General features: G+C 46.7%; 1 protein-coding gene across 4 annotated transcripts in view; it reads right to left on the bottom strand.

The window, feature by feature from the left end:
* Tmem219 (transmembrane protein 219) overlaps positions 1-17,891 on the bottom strand; it is a 27,606-nt gene extending 9,715 nt beyond the window's left edge. For 2 of the 4 annotated variants that reach the window (XM_028885522.2, XM_028885525.2), the window contains exons 1-2: positions 17,791-17,891; positions 457-610 (exon numbers count right to left, since the gene is read on the bottom strand). The gene's annotated coding sequence lies outside the window, so the exon portion shown is untranslated. Of the gene's footprint in view, positions 1-456; positions 611-8,101; positions 8,154-17,790 lie in introns of all 4 variants that reach the window. The other 2 variants (XM_037210554.1, XM_037210556.1) reach the window with 2 other exon arrangements.

The following is a 17,891-nucleotide window of genomic DNA, read 5'->3' as shown; positions in this document are numbered from 1 at the left end:
CAGGCCAAACCAAAAGGAAATTTGCTCTAGGGGCCAAGTAAAGGAAATAACTCGCGGGGAGGTGAGGAAACCAGGAACAGGCTAGGGAGTCCGTGCTAGCCGTCGTGGACACCTCTGGTTTCCCTCCCGGGGAGGGTTTCGGCGGAACCTCACCAAAGTCACTTCTGTTGCTTGCCCGCGACCTGTGCCATTCGCACAGCCCGGCCGCGCCCAAGTTTCCGGGAAGGATTTGGGGTCCTCTGGGAAGGATGGAGGCGGGGCTCCATTCCTCCGCCCTGCCAGTGGTATTTTGATTCTGCTCTTCTCTGCCCTCTCAGATGCCTAAGGTCTGCACGTTGGCTTGGCCTTTGGCTCTTAGTGGCTCCCAAATGCACAGGGCCCTAGACTTGCGAGTCTGCTCAACAGGGAGAGTCGCACCTCGCTCTGCACGCCTTTTGGAGAGGGAGATCGTCTTACCTCAAACAGCATAAGACGGAGCCGGGAATTCAGGTTCAAATCCTCACTCGGGCCGGTGTGGCGGTGCCGTCCTGTAACCCCAGCACTCGAGGTGGAGGCTGGAGGGTCAGGAGTTAAAGTTGTCAGTTGAGTACAGCCTAGGATCCCCCTAAAACTAAATCCAAAAAACAAAATGAAAATGAATAATTCTGCATAAGCCACAATAATCATGTCCTAGGGATAAGATTGTCCCTTTTTTTTTTTTTTTAAATTGTTGTTTCAGACAGGGTTTCTCTGTGTAGCTTTGCGCCTTTCCTGGAACTCACTCTGTAGCCCAGTTCTTATGGGCTTTTAAGACATGGTCTTGTGTAGTACAGGGTGACTTCAAATTTGTTTTGAGGCTGGCCTTGAACTCTTGATCTTCCTGCCCCTGCAGGCACCAAAACTACACGGAGAAACCCTGTTTGGCGCGCTGGGGGGGGGGGGGGATAAAACAGTTGAGGGTGGTGCACGCCTTTAATCCCAGCACTCGGGAGGCAGAGGTAGGCGGATCTCTGTGAGTCCGAGGCCAGCCTGATCAACAGCGCAAGTTCCTGGACAGGCTCCAAAGAGACACAGTAAAACCTTGTCTGGAAATACAAAACAAAACAAAAGAAACATAGAACAAAAATTGCTGTTGAGAGATGACTCAGTAGTAAAAAACAAAACACAAGCTTGATGACTTGAGTGCTATCCCCAGAACCCATGCTGGAAGGAGAGAACAGACTTCTGAAAGTTGTCCTCTGAGCTCCACGGCACACATGGACCTGCACACACACACACACACACACACACACACACACACACACACACACCAAATAAAGATTCAGAAAAGAAAAAAAACAAAGTTATGATATTTGCAGGAAAATAAGTACAGCTAGTGATAATCATATTTAGTGAATTAAGTCAGCCTTAGAAAGATAAATCTGTTTGGTTCTAGGATTTTATATAGATACAGGAAATTCAGAGAGAGATCGAGAAAGAGAGAGAGTGCGCACATAAACACACATACAAAATAGAAGTAGAACTGACTCACCCAAAATAGTGTAATCCAGGGACTCATGGGAAGGGTGATAGTGAGAACAGAGAGGAGAGGGAAGTTTGGGAGGGAAATTATAGGTGTATTTATCCACACATACTAAGGGACATTTAGTTATAGGTGTATTTATCCACACATACTAAGATACATTTAGTTATAGGTGCACTTATCCACACATACTAAGATATGTTTAGTTATAGCTGCACTTATCCACACATACTAAGGGACATTTAGTTATAGGTGTATTATTTATCCACATATACTAAGGGACATTTAGTTATAGGTGTATTTATCTAACCATACTAAGGTATTTTTAGTTTCAAATTTTCAAAATATTTTTTTAATTGAAAGATAATACTTTTCTGTTGCCAAAAAACATTTTGCCACAGGAAAAATATAACCTGTCATAAAAGGAACCCTCCAGAGTTAGGGTTGGGGCAAAGTTTTGCTTTTATTTTTCCAGGAAAATAAAAGCATCCAACTAAAGAATCCAGAGACCACTGGACAAATGAAACATCTGAAGAAAAAAGATGAATCAAGAGAACATGTCCTAAGAAGAGTCAGTTGGGTATCACCCACCTCCAGCTAACCGACCTCAAATCCTGGCTCAGAGCCCCAGACTAGCACACATGCCACCATCTTGCCCAAGTGGCTGCCCCTTCCCACCGGACAACTACCTAATGATTCCAGCTAACTGAGATGCACAAGAAAATAGCATGTCATCCCACCTATATGAGGTAAATAAGACAATAGCATATTCTAGCAAAATGAGATGCACCAGAAAATGTTGAATTAGTCCACCAATATGAAATGCAAAAGATAACATGGAATGACTCCACCTCTATGAGGTTCACAATACAACAGCCTATGACTCTATGGACATGAACTGCATAAGATGATAGTGTATGGTTCCACCTGTATGAAATACACAAGGCAGTAGTATGTGATTGCAACAAACGGAGATGCACGAGAAAACAGCAGATGATCCCACCTCCATGAGTCACAAAGACAGTAGGAAATGATTGTACGTGTAAGCATCAGAAAAGAAAACAGCATATGATTCCAGTGACATAAGATGCACAAAACAATAGAGAATGATTCCTCCCATAAGAGACACAGAAGACAAGTGATTCAACCTAGTGAGATGCACTAGAAAACAGCATATGATTCCACCGTTATGAGAGGCAGAAGATAATAGACAATTGCATGTATGTCCAACATGTCTTGCACAATAAAACAGCATATTATCTCACTGTCGTGAGATGCAGATCAGCTCAGAGACAGAAAATGATAGCTGCCAGGGACTGGAGAGAGCAGAAGATAGAGAATTATTGTTTAATGGATTCAAAGTTATGTGTTTTCCAGGCAGAGGCAAAGGCAGGTGAATGTCTGTGTTTTTGAGGCCAGTCTGGTCTACCTAGCAAGTTCCAGGCCAGCCAAGGCAATATGCCAAGGCCTTGTCTCAAAATAAAAAAGAAGAAACAGAAGTTTTAGTTTTGCACAGTGAAATATCTTGAACATGGGTGGTGGAAATAAGTGTCTATAATCACCAGCAAGTGAATACCCTTAATACTGCTGGGTGGTACACTTAAAATGGTGAAAGCAATGTTTTGGGTGAGTTGGTGTGTGCCTTTAGGCTTAGCATCCTGGAGGCTGAGGCAGGAGGGTTGCACAAGTTCAGAGCCAAGCCTGAGCTACATAGCAAGATCCTGTCTCAAAAAGGGGTGGGGGAGTATGGCTAGAGAGGTAGCTCAGGGGTTTAAGTGCATGTACTGCTCTTCCTGAGGACCTGAATTTGATTCCCAGCACCCACATCAGGCACCTCACAACTGTAATTTCAGTTATAAGGGATCTGACACCTTTGCTCTCTGTGGCCCCTCACCTACAACCCCCCCCCCCACATACACATAATTAAAAACAATTAAAAATATGTAACAGTAATAATATTTGTGTATATTTTATTACAATATTAAATTATTGTATGTGTGGATAAATACACCTATAACTAAATGTATCTTAGTATCTAATATTAAAAATAATAGGGCTGGAGAGATGGCTCTTGCAGAGAACCTGGGTTCAGTTCCAAGCACCCACATGGCAGCTCACACTCACCTGTAAGTTCCAGGCCAGCCAAGGCTACATAGTGAGACTCTGGTCTCAAAAGGAAAGTGGGGTGGCTGGCTGGAGGGACGGCTCAGTGGTTAAGAGCACTTGCTGCCCTTGCAGAGGATCTGGATTTGGTTCCTACACAGTGGTTCAAAACTTTTCTAACTCAAGTTCCAAGGGATCTGAAGCTCTTTTCTGGCCTCCATGGATACCAGGCATGCAAAACACTCATAGGTATAAAATAAAAATAAATCTGAAAAAATATTTCAAGGAGCTATTGAAAAATCTGCGTTCACTCAACAGACAGTTTGGGGATGCCTGCTGTGTGCCATGCATTGCTCATGTTGGGGTCTCAAGGTGGAGCATGATAGCTGGATCTCTGATTTCAGTGTTCCTCCTCTTGTCAACACTTAATGTTTAGAACAGAGCTGACGGTATGACACTGTAAAGGGCAGAGTGGGAACCCTCTACAGCCTTTCTCCCCAGCTCTGCATAGAAAACTCTAAGAATCAATACATCAGAGCTCTAGAAGTCTGCAGCAAAAACTTCCTAACGCAGGAGAAAGAAACAGAAAGGTGATTGTTATGGAATATTAGTTTAAGATGTATTACATTTGTTTATGCTGTGAAACATTTGTTTAATGATGCAAAGATGTTACATTCTTTTATGTTGCATTTATTTGACCCTGTGAAGCTGTGTTAATTTGCCTGTCTAAAACACTTGATGGTCTAATAAGGAGCTAAATGACCAATAGCAAGTCAGGCGGGGCTGACACGCAGAGAGAATAGTTTGCTTTTCGAGACAAGGTCTCACTGTGTAGCTCTGGTTGCTTGGAACTTGCTAGACAGACCAGGCCGGCCTCGAACTCACAGAGGTCTGCCAGACTCTGCCCTCAGGCTGCCTAGTTACGTTTTCTTTCATTGAGACAGGATCTCTCAATGTAGTCCAAGCCTGCCTTTAGCTCACTGTGTAGATGAAGATGACCTAAAATTCCTGATCCTCCTGCCTCCTCCTCCCAGGTGCTGGCATTTCAGACAGCTGCCCCTTATCTGGCTGACTGCCTTTGTCTTACCTAACTCAGTCTTTTCAGGGAAGGAGAACAGCTGGAGATGGGTGTTCTTAGAAAACATCGTATGCAGGCTGGAGGGATGGCTCCAAGGTTGAGAGCACTGGCTGCCCTTCCAGAGGTCCTGAGTTCAATTCCCCGTACCCACCTGGTGCCTCATAACTATCTATAAGGAGATCTGATGCCCTATTCTGGTGTGCGGGCAAACATGCAGACAGAACACTGTGTACATAATAAATAAATAAATCTAAACAAATGAAGGAATATATTGTAAGCTAAGGGAAGCAGCCATGACCACCGGGGGTGGGGGTGGGGGAGATCATAGCTGAGACAAAGAATTGACACACCAAAAGAAAAACGGGGAAGGATGTCCTTTGTCAAAACTTTTGCTTTTGTTTTATGTGTACAGTGTCTTGTGGTGGTGGCGCAGGCCTTTAATCCCAGCACCCAGGAGGCAGAGGCAGGTGGATCTTGGAGGCCAGCCTGGTCAACAGAGCGAGATCCAGGACAGCCAGGGTTACACAGAGAAAACCCGTCTCAAAAAAAAAAGAACAACAACAAAAAAAGAAGTAACCCCATTTTCCTGTTTTCAGTGAAACATACGAAGAACTAGTAAAACATTGCATTCACACCAATAAAAGTACCCGAGGAAGCACAGGATTTGGGGCTCTGGGTTTACCAAAGAAAACCTTAAAATCAACTACTCATGTCCTTGAAGAAATAAAGGAAATCATGGACAAAGAAGTGAAAGAAACCAGAAGAACAGCGTCTCAGTCACTGAGGAGGCTGGGAACGTACTCCAGTTGGGAGAAGGAAATCATAGCACCACAGAATCTGGACACGGGGCACAACCCTGTAATCCCAGCGCTTGAGTTGGAAGCAAGAAGATCAAGAGTTTTGGATGGTGTTTGTTTTGAGACAGGGTTTCACTATATAGCTCTGGCTGTCCTAGAACTCACTATTAACCAGGCTGGCCTCAAACTCAAGAGATCTGCCTGCCTCTGCCTCCCGAGTGCTGGGATTAAAGACATGTGTTACCATGCCCAGTCTAGGACCAGGTGTTTAAGGTCATCCTCAGCTATATATCAAGAAGAGTCTGGAATATGAGACCCTTTCTCATTAATTAATTAATTAACTTTAATTAATTAATTAAAAGTTATAGAAAGAACCAAAGATGGGCTTGCTGGCATACAGCCCCCACATTCACACACATGGAGGGAGGGAGGGATAGGGGAGAGAGTATATATGCAAAAAAATCTCAGCAAAATACTAGGAAACAAACAAAGCAGCGTATTAAAGAGATTGCAAACCATGGCATGACACACTCCTTTAATCCTAGCAATTGAGAGGCAGAGCCAGGCTGATCTCTGTGAGTTCGAGGCCAGCCTGGTCTACCTAGTGAGTTCTAGGCCATCAAGGCTACATCATGAGATCCTGTCTCAAAAACAGCAACAACAATAACAAAATTCAACACATGCAATACAGCAGATTACTAGAATGAAGGAGAAGAAACAGTCATTTCAGTTAATGAAAAAAGTCTTTGCTGGATGTAGATGTGGTGGCACAAACCTGTAACCCCTGCCAGCATCAGCATCAGGAGCTGCTGGTTGGAGGGTCAGGTGTTCAAGGCCAGCTTTAGCTACAGATTTGATTTTGAGGTCAGAGTGTCTCAGAAAACCAAACCACACCAAAAAAAAAAAAAAAAAGAAGAAGAAGAAGAAGAAAAGCTGTAGTAGTAGTCATTGTAGTGGTGGTGGTCAAGCCTGGTGGTTCATGCTGTAAGCCCAGCACTCAGGCAGAGGCAGAAAAATCATCACAAGTTCAAGACCAGCCCAGGCTACAAAACCAGTTCCAAGCCAGGCAGAGCTATGTGACAAGACTGTTAAAAAATTAGTGAGGGACTGGAGAGGTGGCTCAGAGGACCTGGATGTGGTTCCCGGCATCTGCACGATGGCTAAGAACCATCTGTAACTCCAGCTCCAGGGGATCCAACATTCTTTTCTGAATTCCATGGTCAGCAGGCACACACATGGTACACATACATGCACGCAGGCAAAACACATAACATTTTAAAAAATAATAAAAATTGATGAAGGAAAAGAAAGGCCTTTATAAGGATCTGGAGAGGCAGCTCAGAGGTTAAAAGCACTGACTGCTATTCCAGATGACCCAGGTTCAGTTCCCAGCACCCCAACAGTGGCTTACAAGATCTTTGACTCGGCCGGGCGGTGGTGGCGCATGCCTTTAATCCCCAGCACTCGGGAGGCAGAGACCAGCCTGGTCTACAGAGTGAGATCCAGGAAAGGCACAAAGCTACACAGAGAAACCCTTTGACTCTCGGTTCAGGGACCTGATGCCCTCTTCTGGCATCTAAGGGCACTGCATGCATGTAGTACACAGACGTACCTGCAGACAAAACACTCATACACATACAATAATAATAATAATAATAATAATAATAATAATAATAATAACAAAATAACACACAAGGGGGGAAACCCTTTTCATGATAAAATTCTCAATAACCTAGAAATGGAAGAGAACCTTCTCAAAGAAATAAAGGCCACTAATGAGAACCTCACAGCCACACACACAATAGTGAGGGAATGAAAACATAGCACCAAAGAGTTCATATATTATCCACATACGAAGAAACCCAGCAAGTGAAGTACAAAGCAAAGCCTTGTGGTAAAGAACATACTGGTCTGAACTGATGTTCCCAGTGAAAGCCACACGCATGTTAAAGATTCTGCATGGCTGATTAACATAATTTTGTGATTATGGAGAGTTGGCGTGGGGCAGATCCACAGGCAAATTCTCTTGGACTGTCTTTAGTCCCCTTAATAGCCAATATTTGTCTACCTCTGTATCTGGCGTTACATCCTTCTGCCTGTCATGTAAAACTTTTGGGACATATTACCTTAACAGACTCAGCTTCCACCAACCCCCAGAGCCAAGGTAACATCTAAAATCTGTAACAGAGATTTCCTTCCCTTTTCTCCTGGTCCCACACATGGATTTGAAAAGCACCCTGAGGCCTGTGAGATGCTCATCAGGTAAAGATGTTGACCGCCAGCCCAGGGACATGCTCGCAGTGCTGGCCCACCCACAAAGCAGAAGACAGACTCCCACAAACTCTTCTCTGACCCCACACACACTCAGGTGCACTAAATGAATGTAACAATTTTAAGTGTCTTGATGTTGCCTTTCTCTTGTTCTGTAACTATCTATAAAATCTCCATAAAACTGTTACTATATTGGAACATGGTAGAGGAGTAACCCAGATCCGCATTTCTGGGTCATAGTTGCTTGTAGTTGTATCCAAGATAAACTGTGTCTTACTCTCTTTGATGGAGAGCTATATTTTTGTGTTGACACTGGAGCCAAACTCTGCAGACATAGAGACTGTACAATACCTTAGCGATGCTTCACACTCCGTAGCATCCGAGAATCCATAGGAAAGAAGGCCTATAAAGGCGAAGAACACACAAGGCCTTTAATCAAATCCCGGTCCTTCTGGAGGCTCAGGAAATTCAGTGTAGTAGGAGCCTGTGTGTGGAATTCTCTGGGGCGGGGGAGTGAGGAGCTCTTTCAAGTGTGCAGACCTGAGAAGAGCAGGGATCTGTCCTGAGGAACAGGATGCACACGAAGAGAAGAGAAAGCCTCTGCCCAGACCCTGCTCGAGGCACCAGGGGGATGGGATGCATTTCCCCCCAGATGGTGGCAAAACCCTGAACTGTTGTGGCTCATCATTTATTGGCCTTCTTTAGTTGATGTTGTGGAGAAAATACTCCAACTTAGAAACCAGAGTGGCTCAGTTGACTTGTCTCAGAAAGGCTAGAAATGTGTTAGGGATTCAAATGTATTCCATTACCACACTGTTAAAAATCCCATGAGGCACAACCCTTAGGTCACCATGTCAGAATCTTGGCTGTTTCCACATTGCTCTTAGTCTGGAAAACTGTATTTAGATTAAGGGCAAGCCTTAAAGGTTTAAGTAAATAACAATGCTGGTTAGAAGCGGTGGTGGCACACGCCTTTAATCCCAGAGTTCAGGAGGCAGAGGCAGGCGGAGCTCTGTGAGTTCGAGGCCAGCCTGGTCTACAGAGGGAGTTCCATAACAGCCAAGGCTACACAGAGAAACCCTGTCTCAAAAAAACCAAAGCAATGGGTCTGTAGAGATGGCCCAGTGGTTGAGAGCACTGTCTTCTTTTCCAGAGGACCTAGGTTCAATTCCCAGCACCCACATGGCAGCTCACAACTGTCTGTGACTCCAGTTCAAGGGGATCCAACATTCTCATGAATACAGGCAAAGCATCAATGCACATGAAATAAAAATAATTAAACAACAACAACAAAAAGATAACCATAGAATTGTTAGATAATCCAGCAGCTTCCCTGCTAAACACTCAACATCACATTTGAAAACAGGTGTTCAAAGGAAAGAGCCTGTGTGCTAGCTGAGGAGTCCTACCCTGTAACGGTGAAAAGGAGGACCAACCCTGTGTCCCCAGTAGATGAACGGACAAATAAAGTGCGCTGTACCGTACAACACTGTCATTCGGCCTTAAGAAAGGCAACGTGGGGCCTGGGGAGATGAGTTAAGAAAGAGCGCTGGCTGCTCTTCCAGAGAGCCAGGAGTTCAGTTCCCAGCACCCACATGGAGGGCGGGGATGGTTAAAACCTACTGCAGCTCCAGCTCCAGATGAGGCATCTTCTGGCCTCTGAAGGCACCCGCTCCCGCCCACACACATGTGGTGTAAATTCACACAGATGCACACATATATGCACAATTAAAAATATATACATACACACACATATGTGTGTATATGTGTATATATATGTATATATACATATACACACACACACACACACACACACACGTGTGTGTGTGTGTGTGTGTGTGTGTATTTAATAAAGGAAGCTGGGTGACATGCCGGAGCCTGAAGAGGATTTGTGGGCGTGATTTTAAGTGGGATATTACCAGGTACAAACAAACAAGCACTCTGTGCTCCCACATATTCCAGACACCCAAAGGAGTGCAACTCCTAGACTCAGATAGTAGAATGAAGAGTGGTTGCCTGGGGTTGGGAGGGGGGGGAAACGCTTAATTTGCTTCCATTTGAGACGATGTGTAAGTGCTGGAGATGGATGGGGCATGTGGTTGCCTCTGGGCTTGTACATTCAAAAATAGTTAAAAGAGTACATTTTATTTTATGTGTGTTTTGCCAAATAGAAAGTGGAAACAAGGAAAAAGAATGGTAACTGCGTCCACCGCAGGTGTCTCCACCCACCCTGTCTCCCAAGCAGGAACTCTCTCAGTCAAACTTGACCGCGCCCTCTCCCGAGCGCACCGCGTCTATCATCAGAGTTGCTCTGGAGCCGCCGCCCCCCACCCCTTTTGACTGGCACCACTGATTTCAGGCTCTCACTACCTGGGGTCAGGACTATTGCAGCTGAGCCTCCCCCTCCTCTCGGCCTCCAGCTCCGCCCCCCCCAGCCCACCCTGTCCCCACCACTCCTCTACACTGCCTTCTGTGTCCTTTTCCTAAAAGAGCCATGTCAAGGCTAGGCTGCTTTTGCTAGGGACCTCTGCAAACCGCTTCTGCCGAGGCTGGTCCCTTCCGTATGCTAGGGCACTTCCCTCTCCTCCATCGTCTTTCTCTCATTTCCCACCTTCATCCATTAACAAATATTTACGGAGCAACTCTAGACGGCTAGATGCTGGGGTTATAGTGAGAAATGAGTTAGAGAATGTTCCAGGTATCATCAAGCCTCTCTTTTTTTCACCGAGAAAGAGAATTAACATGAGATTTTTGAGTGTATAATAGGGAAATGAGTATGAGGATTCCAAGGACGGTTTCCTTGTGCAGTTTGAGCTGATTCCTGTGCTGATGAATACACTCAGGCACTCAGGAAGGTCCATAAGGCCAAGGTGCAGACCGAAGGAAGACCAGTACAAGCAGAGGCAAGGGTGGCTTCTTGGGCGGTGCCTGGAGCTCTGGCTGGAGCTGGAGAAGAGGCTAGATTACTAGTCTGTGGCTCAAGCCTACTAACAAGCCATGGTGGGGACCCCAGGTTACCATAAAGTCAACGAGGGGTCTACTGAATTTATTTTATTTTCATATACGTGTTTCGCCTCCATGCATGTAAGTAAGTGCCCCTTGCCTGCCTGGTGACCAAAGAGTTCAGAAGATAGGACCCTATCTTCTGATTCTCTGGAACTGGAGTTACAGGTGGCTGTGAGCCACCACGGGGGTCCTGTGGAAGAGCAAAGCCACCTCTCCAGCCTCCAATAGAGATTTTCCCCCCCTTTTTTTTTTAAAAGGAAAATAAAGCTGGGCATGTCTGTAGTCCCAGAATTTGGGAGGTGGAAGCAGGAAATCAAGAGTTCAAGGTCATCTTCAACTATACCGTGAGCTTCAGGCAAGTCTGGGCTATATGTGATTCTATCTTAAGAAAAAAGGGGCTGGAGAGATGGCTCAGCGGTTAAGAGCGCTGGCTGCTCTTCCAGAGGTCCTGAGTCCTATTCCCAGCACCCACATGGTGGCTCACAACTGTCTATAGTGAGATCTGGTGCCCTCTTCTGGCATATAGGCAGAACACTGTATACATAATAAATAAATCTTTAGAAAAAGTAACCTAAGGTGTGCTTTTTAAAATTTTGTGGGGTGTGTGTGTGTGTGTGTGTGTGTGTGTGTGTGTGTCAGAGAGAGGTATGTTTGTTTGTATGCATACATATGTACAAGGACATATATATCTATGTACAGGTACATGTGACTGTTGAGTTCAGAGGTCAGTATCGTTGGGCCTTCTCCAGTCACTCTGTCTTATCTTCTGGGACAGGGTCACTGATTAGGCTAGACTGGCTGACTGTGAGCCCGGGGATCCTCCTGCCTCTGCCTCCTCAGCACTAGGATTACATGTGTTTGCCACCACACTTGACTTTTTTGTTTTGTTTGAGACAGTTTTTGTATGTATTTCTGGTGGGCCAAGAACTCCCTATGTAGACCAGGCTGGCCTTGAACTCTTGGGAATCTCCCTGCTTCCCCTGTTAAGTGTGAGCCAATGTGCCTGGCCACCCTCGCTTTTCCCAAGGATGCTGGGGGTCAGCAAGTGTTTCACCTCTTGAGATGGTCCAGCCCAGTTTCCCATTTAAAAAAGGTGTGAGGCTGGGCGGTGGTGCATATACCTTTAATCCCAGCGCTGGGGAGGTGGATCTCTGTGAGTTCAAGGCCGTCCTGGTCTACAGAGCTAGTTCCAGGACAGCCAAGGCCTCGCAGAGAAACCCTGTCTCCAAAAAACCAAAATAGAAAAAAAAAAAAAAAAAAAAAGACATCTAGGTGTGCACAGATTCTGGGAAGCTAGGGCAGGAAGATTTTGAGTTTGAGGCCAGCCTGAGCTTATATAGTAAAATTCTTGTCTTAAAGAAAAATGGGAGGCAGAGGCAAGCGGATTCTCTGTGAATTCGAGGCTAGCGTTGTCTACAGAGCGAATCCCAGGACAGGCTCCAAAGCTACACAGAGAAACCCTGTCTCAAAAGAAAAAAAAAGGTACTCTAGATCTCTAGAGCCGACTTTGGTGGCTCACGGCACACACTTGTTAGCCCAGCATTCAGGAACCAGAGGCAAAAAGATCAGGCATTCAAGGCCAGTCTCAGAAACAGTGAGTTTGAGGCTAGCCTGGGCTGCACAAAACTTTATCTTAAGCCAGGCATCGGTGGCGCACACCTTTAATCCCAGCAGCACTCAGGAGGCAGAGTCAGGCAGATCTCTGAGTATTCGAGGCCAGCCTGGTCTACAGAGTGAGATCCAGGACAGCCACCAAAACGACACAGAGAAACCCTGTCTCGGAGGAAAAAAAAAAAAAAAAAAAAAAAAAAAAAAAAAAACCAACCAACCAAACAAACAAACAAACAAAAAAACAAAAAGAAAGAGAGAAAGAAACTTTATCTTAAAATAAAGACAAAAACACTCAATTGTAATATAAAAAGTGTGCTAAAGGGGACCAAAGTATGAGAGGGAAAAGTAATTAAAGTAATTAAGACCAACTCCCAGAAGACAGAGCCGTGTGATGGGGGAAGATAGGGGTCATCACAGCGGAGTTAGAGACAGTGGATGAACCAAGATACCTCATGGAGGCAGAACCAGAAGCGGGTGACAAGGAGAGATCAGACTCCTTCCTGCGGTTTCCTTTCCCTCCACGCACGGACACCTGCACCCGTGGTCTTACCTACCCCCGAGGTCCAACACTGAGAGCCCCAGTACCGCAAGCCTGAACGCTTCAGGAGCACACCGGATTTCCAGACGCGGTGGCGGCTCCACCAGCATTTGTAGTTCAGAGACCGAGAGCAGGGCTCAGCACAAGCGCTGCGGTACTACGTGTGCATCTGCTCGGCTCTGTCCCGGTGTTCCGCTTGCAAGACACCACTGCACCCACACCGCTCCCGGGACCCACACCGCTCCCGGCACCCACACCACTGTCCTGACCCACACCACTGTCCTGACCCACACCACTGTCCTGACCCACACCGCTGTCCTGACCCACACCACTGTCCTGACCCACACCGCTGTCCTGACCCACACCGCTCCCGGCACCCACACCGCTGTCGGCACCCACACCGCTGTCCTGACCCACACCGCTGTCCTGACCCACACCACTGTCCTGACCCACACCGCTGTCCTGACCCACACCGCTGTCCTGACCCACACCGCTGTCCTGACCCACACCGCTGTCCTGACCCACACCGCTGTCCTGACCCACACCGCTGTCCTGACCCACACCGCTGTCCTGACCCACACCGCTGTCCTGACCCACACCGCTGTCCTGACCCACACCGCTGTCCTGACCCACACCGCTCCCGGCACCCACACCGCTCCCGGCACCCACACCGCTCCCGGCACCCACACCGCTCCCGGGACCCACACCGCTCCAGCACCCACACCGCTCCCGGGACCCACACCGCTCCAGCACCCACACCACTGTCCTGACCCACACCGCCACACCCAGGGCTCACCCTTGCTGCTTCTTCCCTCAGCCCCTGGGATGGAATCTGTCCCCAAAACTTTCTGTCCCACAGACATTTCTCAGATCTCATCCTCTACTTCCCTCACCTTTGTGCCTTCCAGTTTTTGTCTATCTATCTATCTATCTATCTATCTATCTATCTATCTATCTATCTATCATCTATCTACTGAGACTGACTGGTCTTGCTACATATCCAGGCTGGTCCCCAACTTCCCTTTTCTTCCTCCTCCTCCTTTTTGGAGAGCCAGTCTCTTGTTACCTAGGCTGGCCTTGAACTTGCCATGTAGCCAAAGATGGTCTTGACTTCCTTATCCTCCTGCTTCCACATTCCACAGACATTCACCATGCCCAGCTAGCCTTGAACTTGTGACACCCCCCCCCCAACCCAGCCTCAGTCTCTGGGATTATGGGCTCAGCATCTTTCTTGTTTGGATAGTTGAAATCATCTCAAACTTACTTCCCTGAATTTCTTCTCGCAGAGGTAGGAAGACCATTTTAAACTCGGCCACTCAGCACCTGTTGCTTTGCAGCAAGTGTGGTTGTCACATGAGCTCCAGCAGGTCCCAGGGGGCCTCTTCCTTCCCCTCTGCAGCAGCATGCACTCTGCGTCCTCCTTGGCTTTGAGCTCACCTGGGAGCTCAGCACCAACTCCCTAAGCATAAGCTGCGGTTTCACCTGCGTGGGCCTGTGGACAGCGTCCAACCCTCCGCCTAGGCATGCTGACAAACTCCTCCTTATTCTCACACTGAATGTGTTCTGCACCTCAAAGACCAGCCTCACATATTTCACAGCTACTTGGCATCTCCACATGGGTGTCAAATAGAGAGCCCTGAAGCTTATCGTATTGTGGATTTCTTTTCTTTTTTTTTTACATTTTATTTATTTTGCATGAGATTCCGCAAAGGTGTCCTCTGACCACACATACACTGTGGCATGCACACCCACCCACATCACACACATGTACAAAATAACAATAAGTAAAACAAATAAAAAGACTATGAGGGTGACAGTCAGGATCTGTCTGCTTCATTTCTACATTGATATTTCTAACCTACTGTCTGATATGTAATGAATTGGGGGGGGGGGCACATGAGACAAGGTCTCACTCTGTAGCTCAGGCTGGCCTGGAACTCACAGAGATCCACCTGCCTCTGCTTCCTGAGTGCTGGGATTAAAGGTGTGTGCCACCACACTTGGCTGATACATTGCACATGTATGACTATTTTAATGGGAAAAAAGCAAAATCACATGGAGATCAAAAGCCTGGAAACATGTGGTGGTAGACACGAGTGTTAACCCGGATGAGGGCAAACCCACTCATAATGGTGTTGGCAAGGGTGGGACCATCCACTCATAACCTCGACAAAAGCTTAAAATGACTCCTGCTTTCTTAAGGATAGGTGGAGAGTCACTGAAGCTAAATGCAACCTTTGATTCAGCAATTCTCCTTTTGGGAGTTTATCTTTTCCTTTTTAGCTGGGGATAGAAGCCAAGGCCTGAACATATAGACAAGCATTCTACCCCTGAGAGACATCCCCTACCTTTAGGAGTCTCTCTGGCAACCCCACTCACGTGTTAGAAGTTTGACAGAGATGCTTATTACAGCCCTGTTTATGACAGACCTGAAACAACCTAGTTGATCCATCAGTGGAACCTTTAGCGAACCACAGTATATCCACAATAGAGTGCCACACAGCCACTAAATAGGATGAGACACATCTACATATTCAAATGTAAAATAAGCGTATTCAAAAGTGAAATAAGCCTGAGACACGGCAAGTGGAATCAATACATAAAGAAACATATTCAGCATTTGTGTTGAATAAAAAGGAGATTAAATCTAAGTAGATACTTATATATGTAGAATGTTTTAGAAAGAAATTCTGATCAGTGGTTGCCTGTGGAGAGGATAAATGGACTATTAGGACAGAAAATAGGGGAAGACCTTATTGAACACTGAATATTCTTCTTTCTTAACATTTTCAACAATTACTAACATTTTTTAAGCAACAAAAGAAGTCAGGTATGGTGGTACACACCTTTAATCCCAGCAGAGGATTTAATCCAGCAGTGTGAAGCCAGCCTGGTTCACACAGTGAATTCTAGGTCAGCTAGGGCTACATAGGGAGATCCTGTCTCAGAAACAAACAAACAAAATAACAACTGGGAAAAAGAAGAGTCAGGCTGGAGATGTGTCTTGGGTGGGCAAAGAGTAGCCTGCTCTTTCCTACAGGGTCCTGCTGTGTGGACTCAGTTCCCACAGAACCTTGTTTACTCCCCTGGGAGGGATACAGTGTAGGGCACTCAAGGGCATTGTGCAAACAGCCCACTTTGGCACCATCTGTATCCTGAGCACATCTGGGGAAAGAGATGAGAGATGTAGGTTTTTCATTGTTTTTCTGGGCCTGCTTATGAACCCTGAACTATCGTGGAATAAAGCCTTCAGAGAAGCGCAGCAAAGGATTCTTCTCAGTATCGCCTAGGGTCCCCTGGTCCTGTTGAATCTCAAATGGACTCAGTTCCTCAGCAACTAGCAGGTCTTCAAAGGTAAAGTGTAAGTTTAATATGTGGTGGCCCTGAGTTCAATCCCAGCACTACACAGAAAAAAAGAGATAGTAACGAGATAATGAAGGAATCCTTAATTAAAAATCCAAAAGAGGATTTAGCCCTCTTTATGGTTAACATAAGCTATCAAATCTTTTGTAGCAGCCTCCGTATTTCCTGTTCCTCTCCCTCATATCTCTGTATGGCATGGGGCGGGGACTGTATATTATGCTTGCTTGTTTTTCTTGGCAATTTCTTTCAAAATGGGCAGCTTGGCCAGGTATGCTGGGAACCCAGGTGAACTGGCAGTGGGGACAGGGGAGACAGACAGACTGGAGCTGGAGGCCTGGACTGTGACCTTGATCCTCTTTGTGGACACGTGGCCACGGTCCAAAGGACTATGTTCAGAAAAACTTGATTGGAAGTGTTGTTAAGAGCCACATGGGCCGGGCGGTGGTGGCGCACACCTCTCAGCACTCGGGAGGCAGAGGCAGGTGGATCTCTGTGAGTTCGAGGCCAGCCTTGTCTATAGAGCTAGTCCAGGACGGGCTCCAAAGCTACAGAGAAACCCTGTCTCAAACCACCCCCCCCTAAAAAAAAACCCCAAAAAAGAGCCACATGGATGGTTAAAGACGTCGCTCAGGGGAAAGTGCTAGCCCTGTGATATCTAGACGTGTAATTACAGGCCTGCAATTCCAGCACTTGAAATGTGGAAGCAGGAGGATCAACCTCATTCTCAGCCATGCATCAGGCTGGAGGCCAGCCTGGCCTACATGACATGTTTCCTCAAACAAACAAGCAAACAAGATCCACATAGTGTGTCGGTGGCAGCCAAAGACCCCCGAGCGTGACTCCATTCCAAACGGTAGTTCTAGGTAATCTCTTTCTTCTTCCGCGGAGCCCAGCCTGGCACTGTGAGCATGGCAAGATGGTCTTGACCAGGCACCTTTAGGCTAACGAGTCAGGACCATTCCCCAATCCTAAAGAACCTGTGGTGTTAGGCTGGGCCCACAGAGCAGAAGAAAGGGGAAGTGGAGGTCTGGAGAGTCTACCGTTTTCTAGGACTCACCCGGTGCTCAGAGGAAGTCGAAGTTCAAGGAGTTTTTGGAGAACAGAGTGGAGGATATATCGTCAGGGATGCGGGAAAGTGACTTAGTGAGGAGAGCCATCATCCAGCCTAAGGAACCACACAGGCCTAAGCAGCCATCACAGAACTGGGAATGTCCTTAGCGGTGGAGCATTTGCCTAGCAGAGGCGAGGTCCTGGGTTCAATTCAGCACCAGAAACAACAGAGAAGAACGGGTGTCCTTGCTCCTGGTTGCAGGGCTGGGTTTCCTAGCCAATACTCTCGGTGATGGTAGAATTGCTTCTACACTCCAGACTGGTCTACACATTAGCAGATCAGCAGAGCTCTTAGCCACCTGGGACCTGGTACACAAGGTCCCTCTACTGCTCTCTCCTCAGGAAAAGCAAGCCCTAAAGTATTCTGCCTACATGTCTGGCCCAAGTCCCAGGCCCCAGTAAAAGCCCTTACCTGAGAGAGCGCCACTTTCTCCTCCACAGGCAGCACGATGCTGCCAAGTCTGGAGAGTCCGCGGATTCCTCTGTGGTCAGGCCAGCTGTATTAAAATGAAC

The sequence above is a fragment of the Peromyscus leucopus genome, chromosome 1 (genome assembly GCF_004664715.2).
Source record: "Peromyscus leucopus breed LL Stock chromosome 1, UCI_PerLeu_2.1, whole genome shotgun sequence".
NCBI classification, from domain to species: domain Eukaryota; kingdom Metazoa; phylum Chordata; class Mammalia; order Rodentia; family Cricetidae; genus Peromyscus; species Peromyscus leucopus.
Note: the sequence above shows the minus strand (reverse complement) of the source record. Positions and strands in the feature narration are given on the sequence as shown.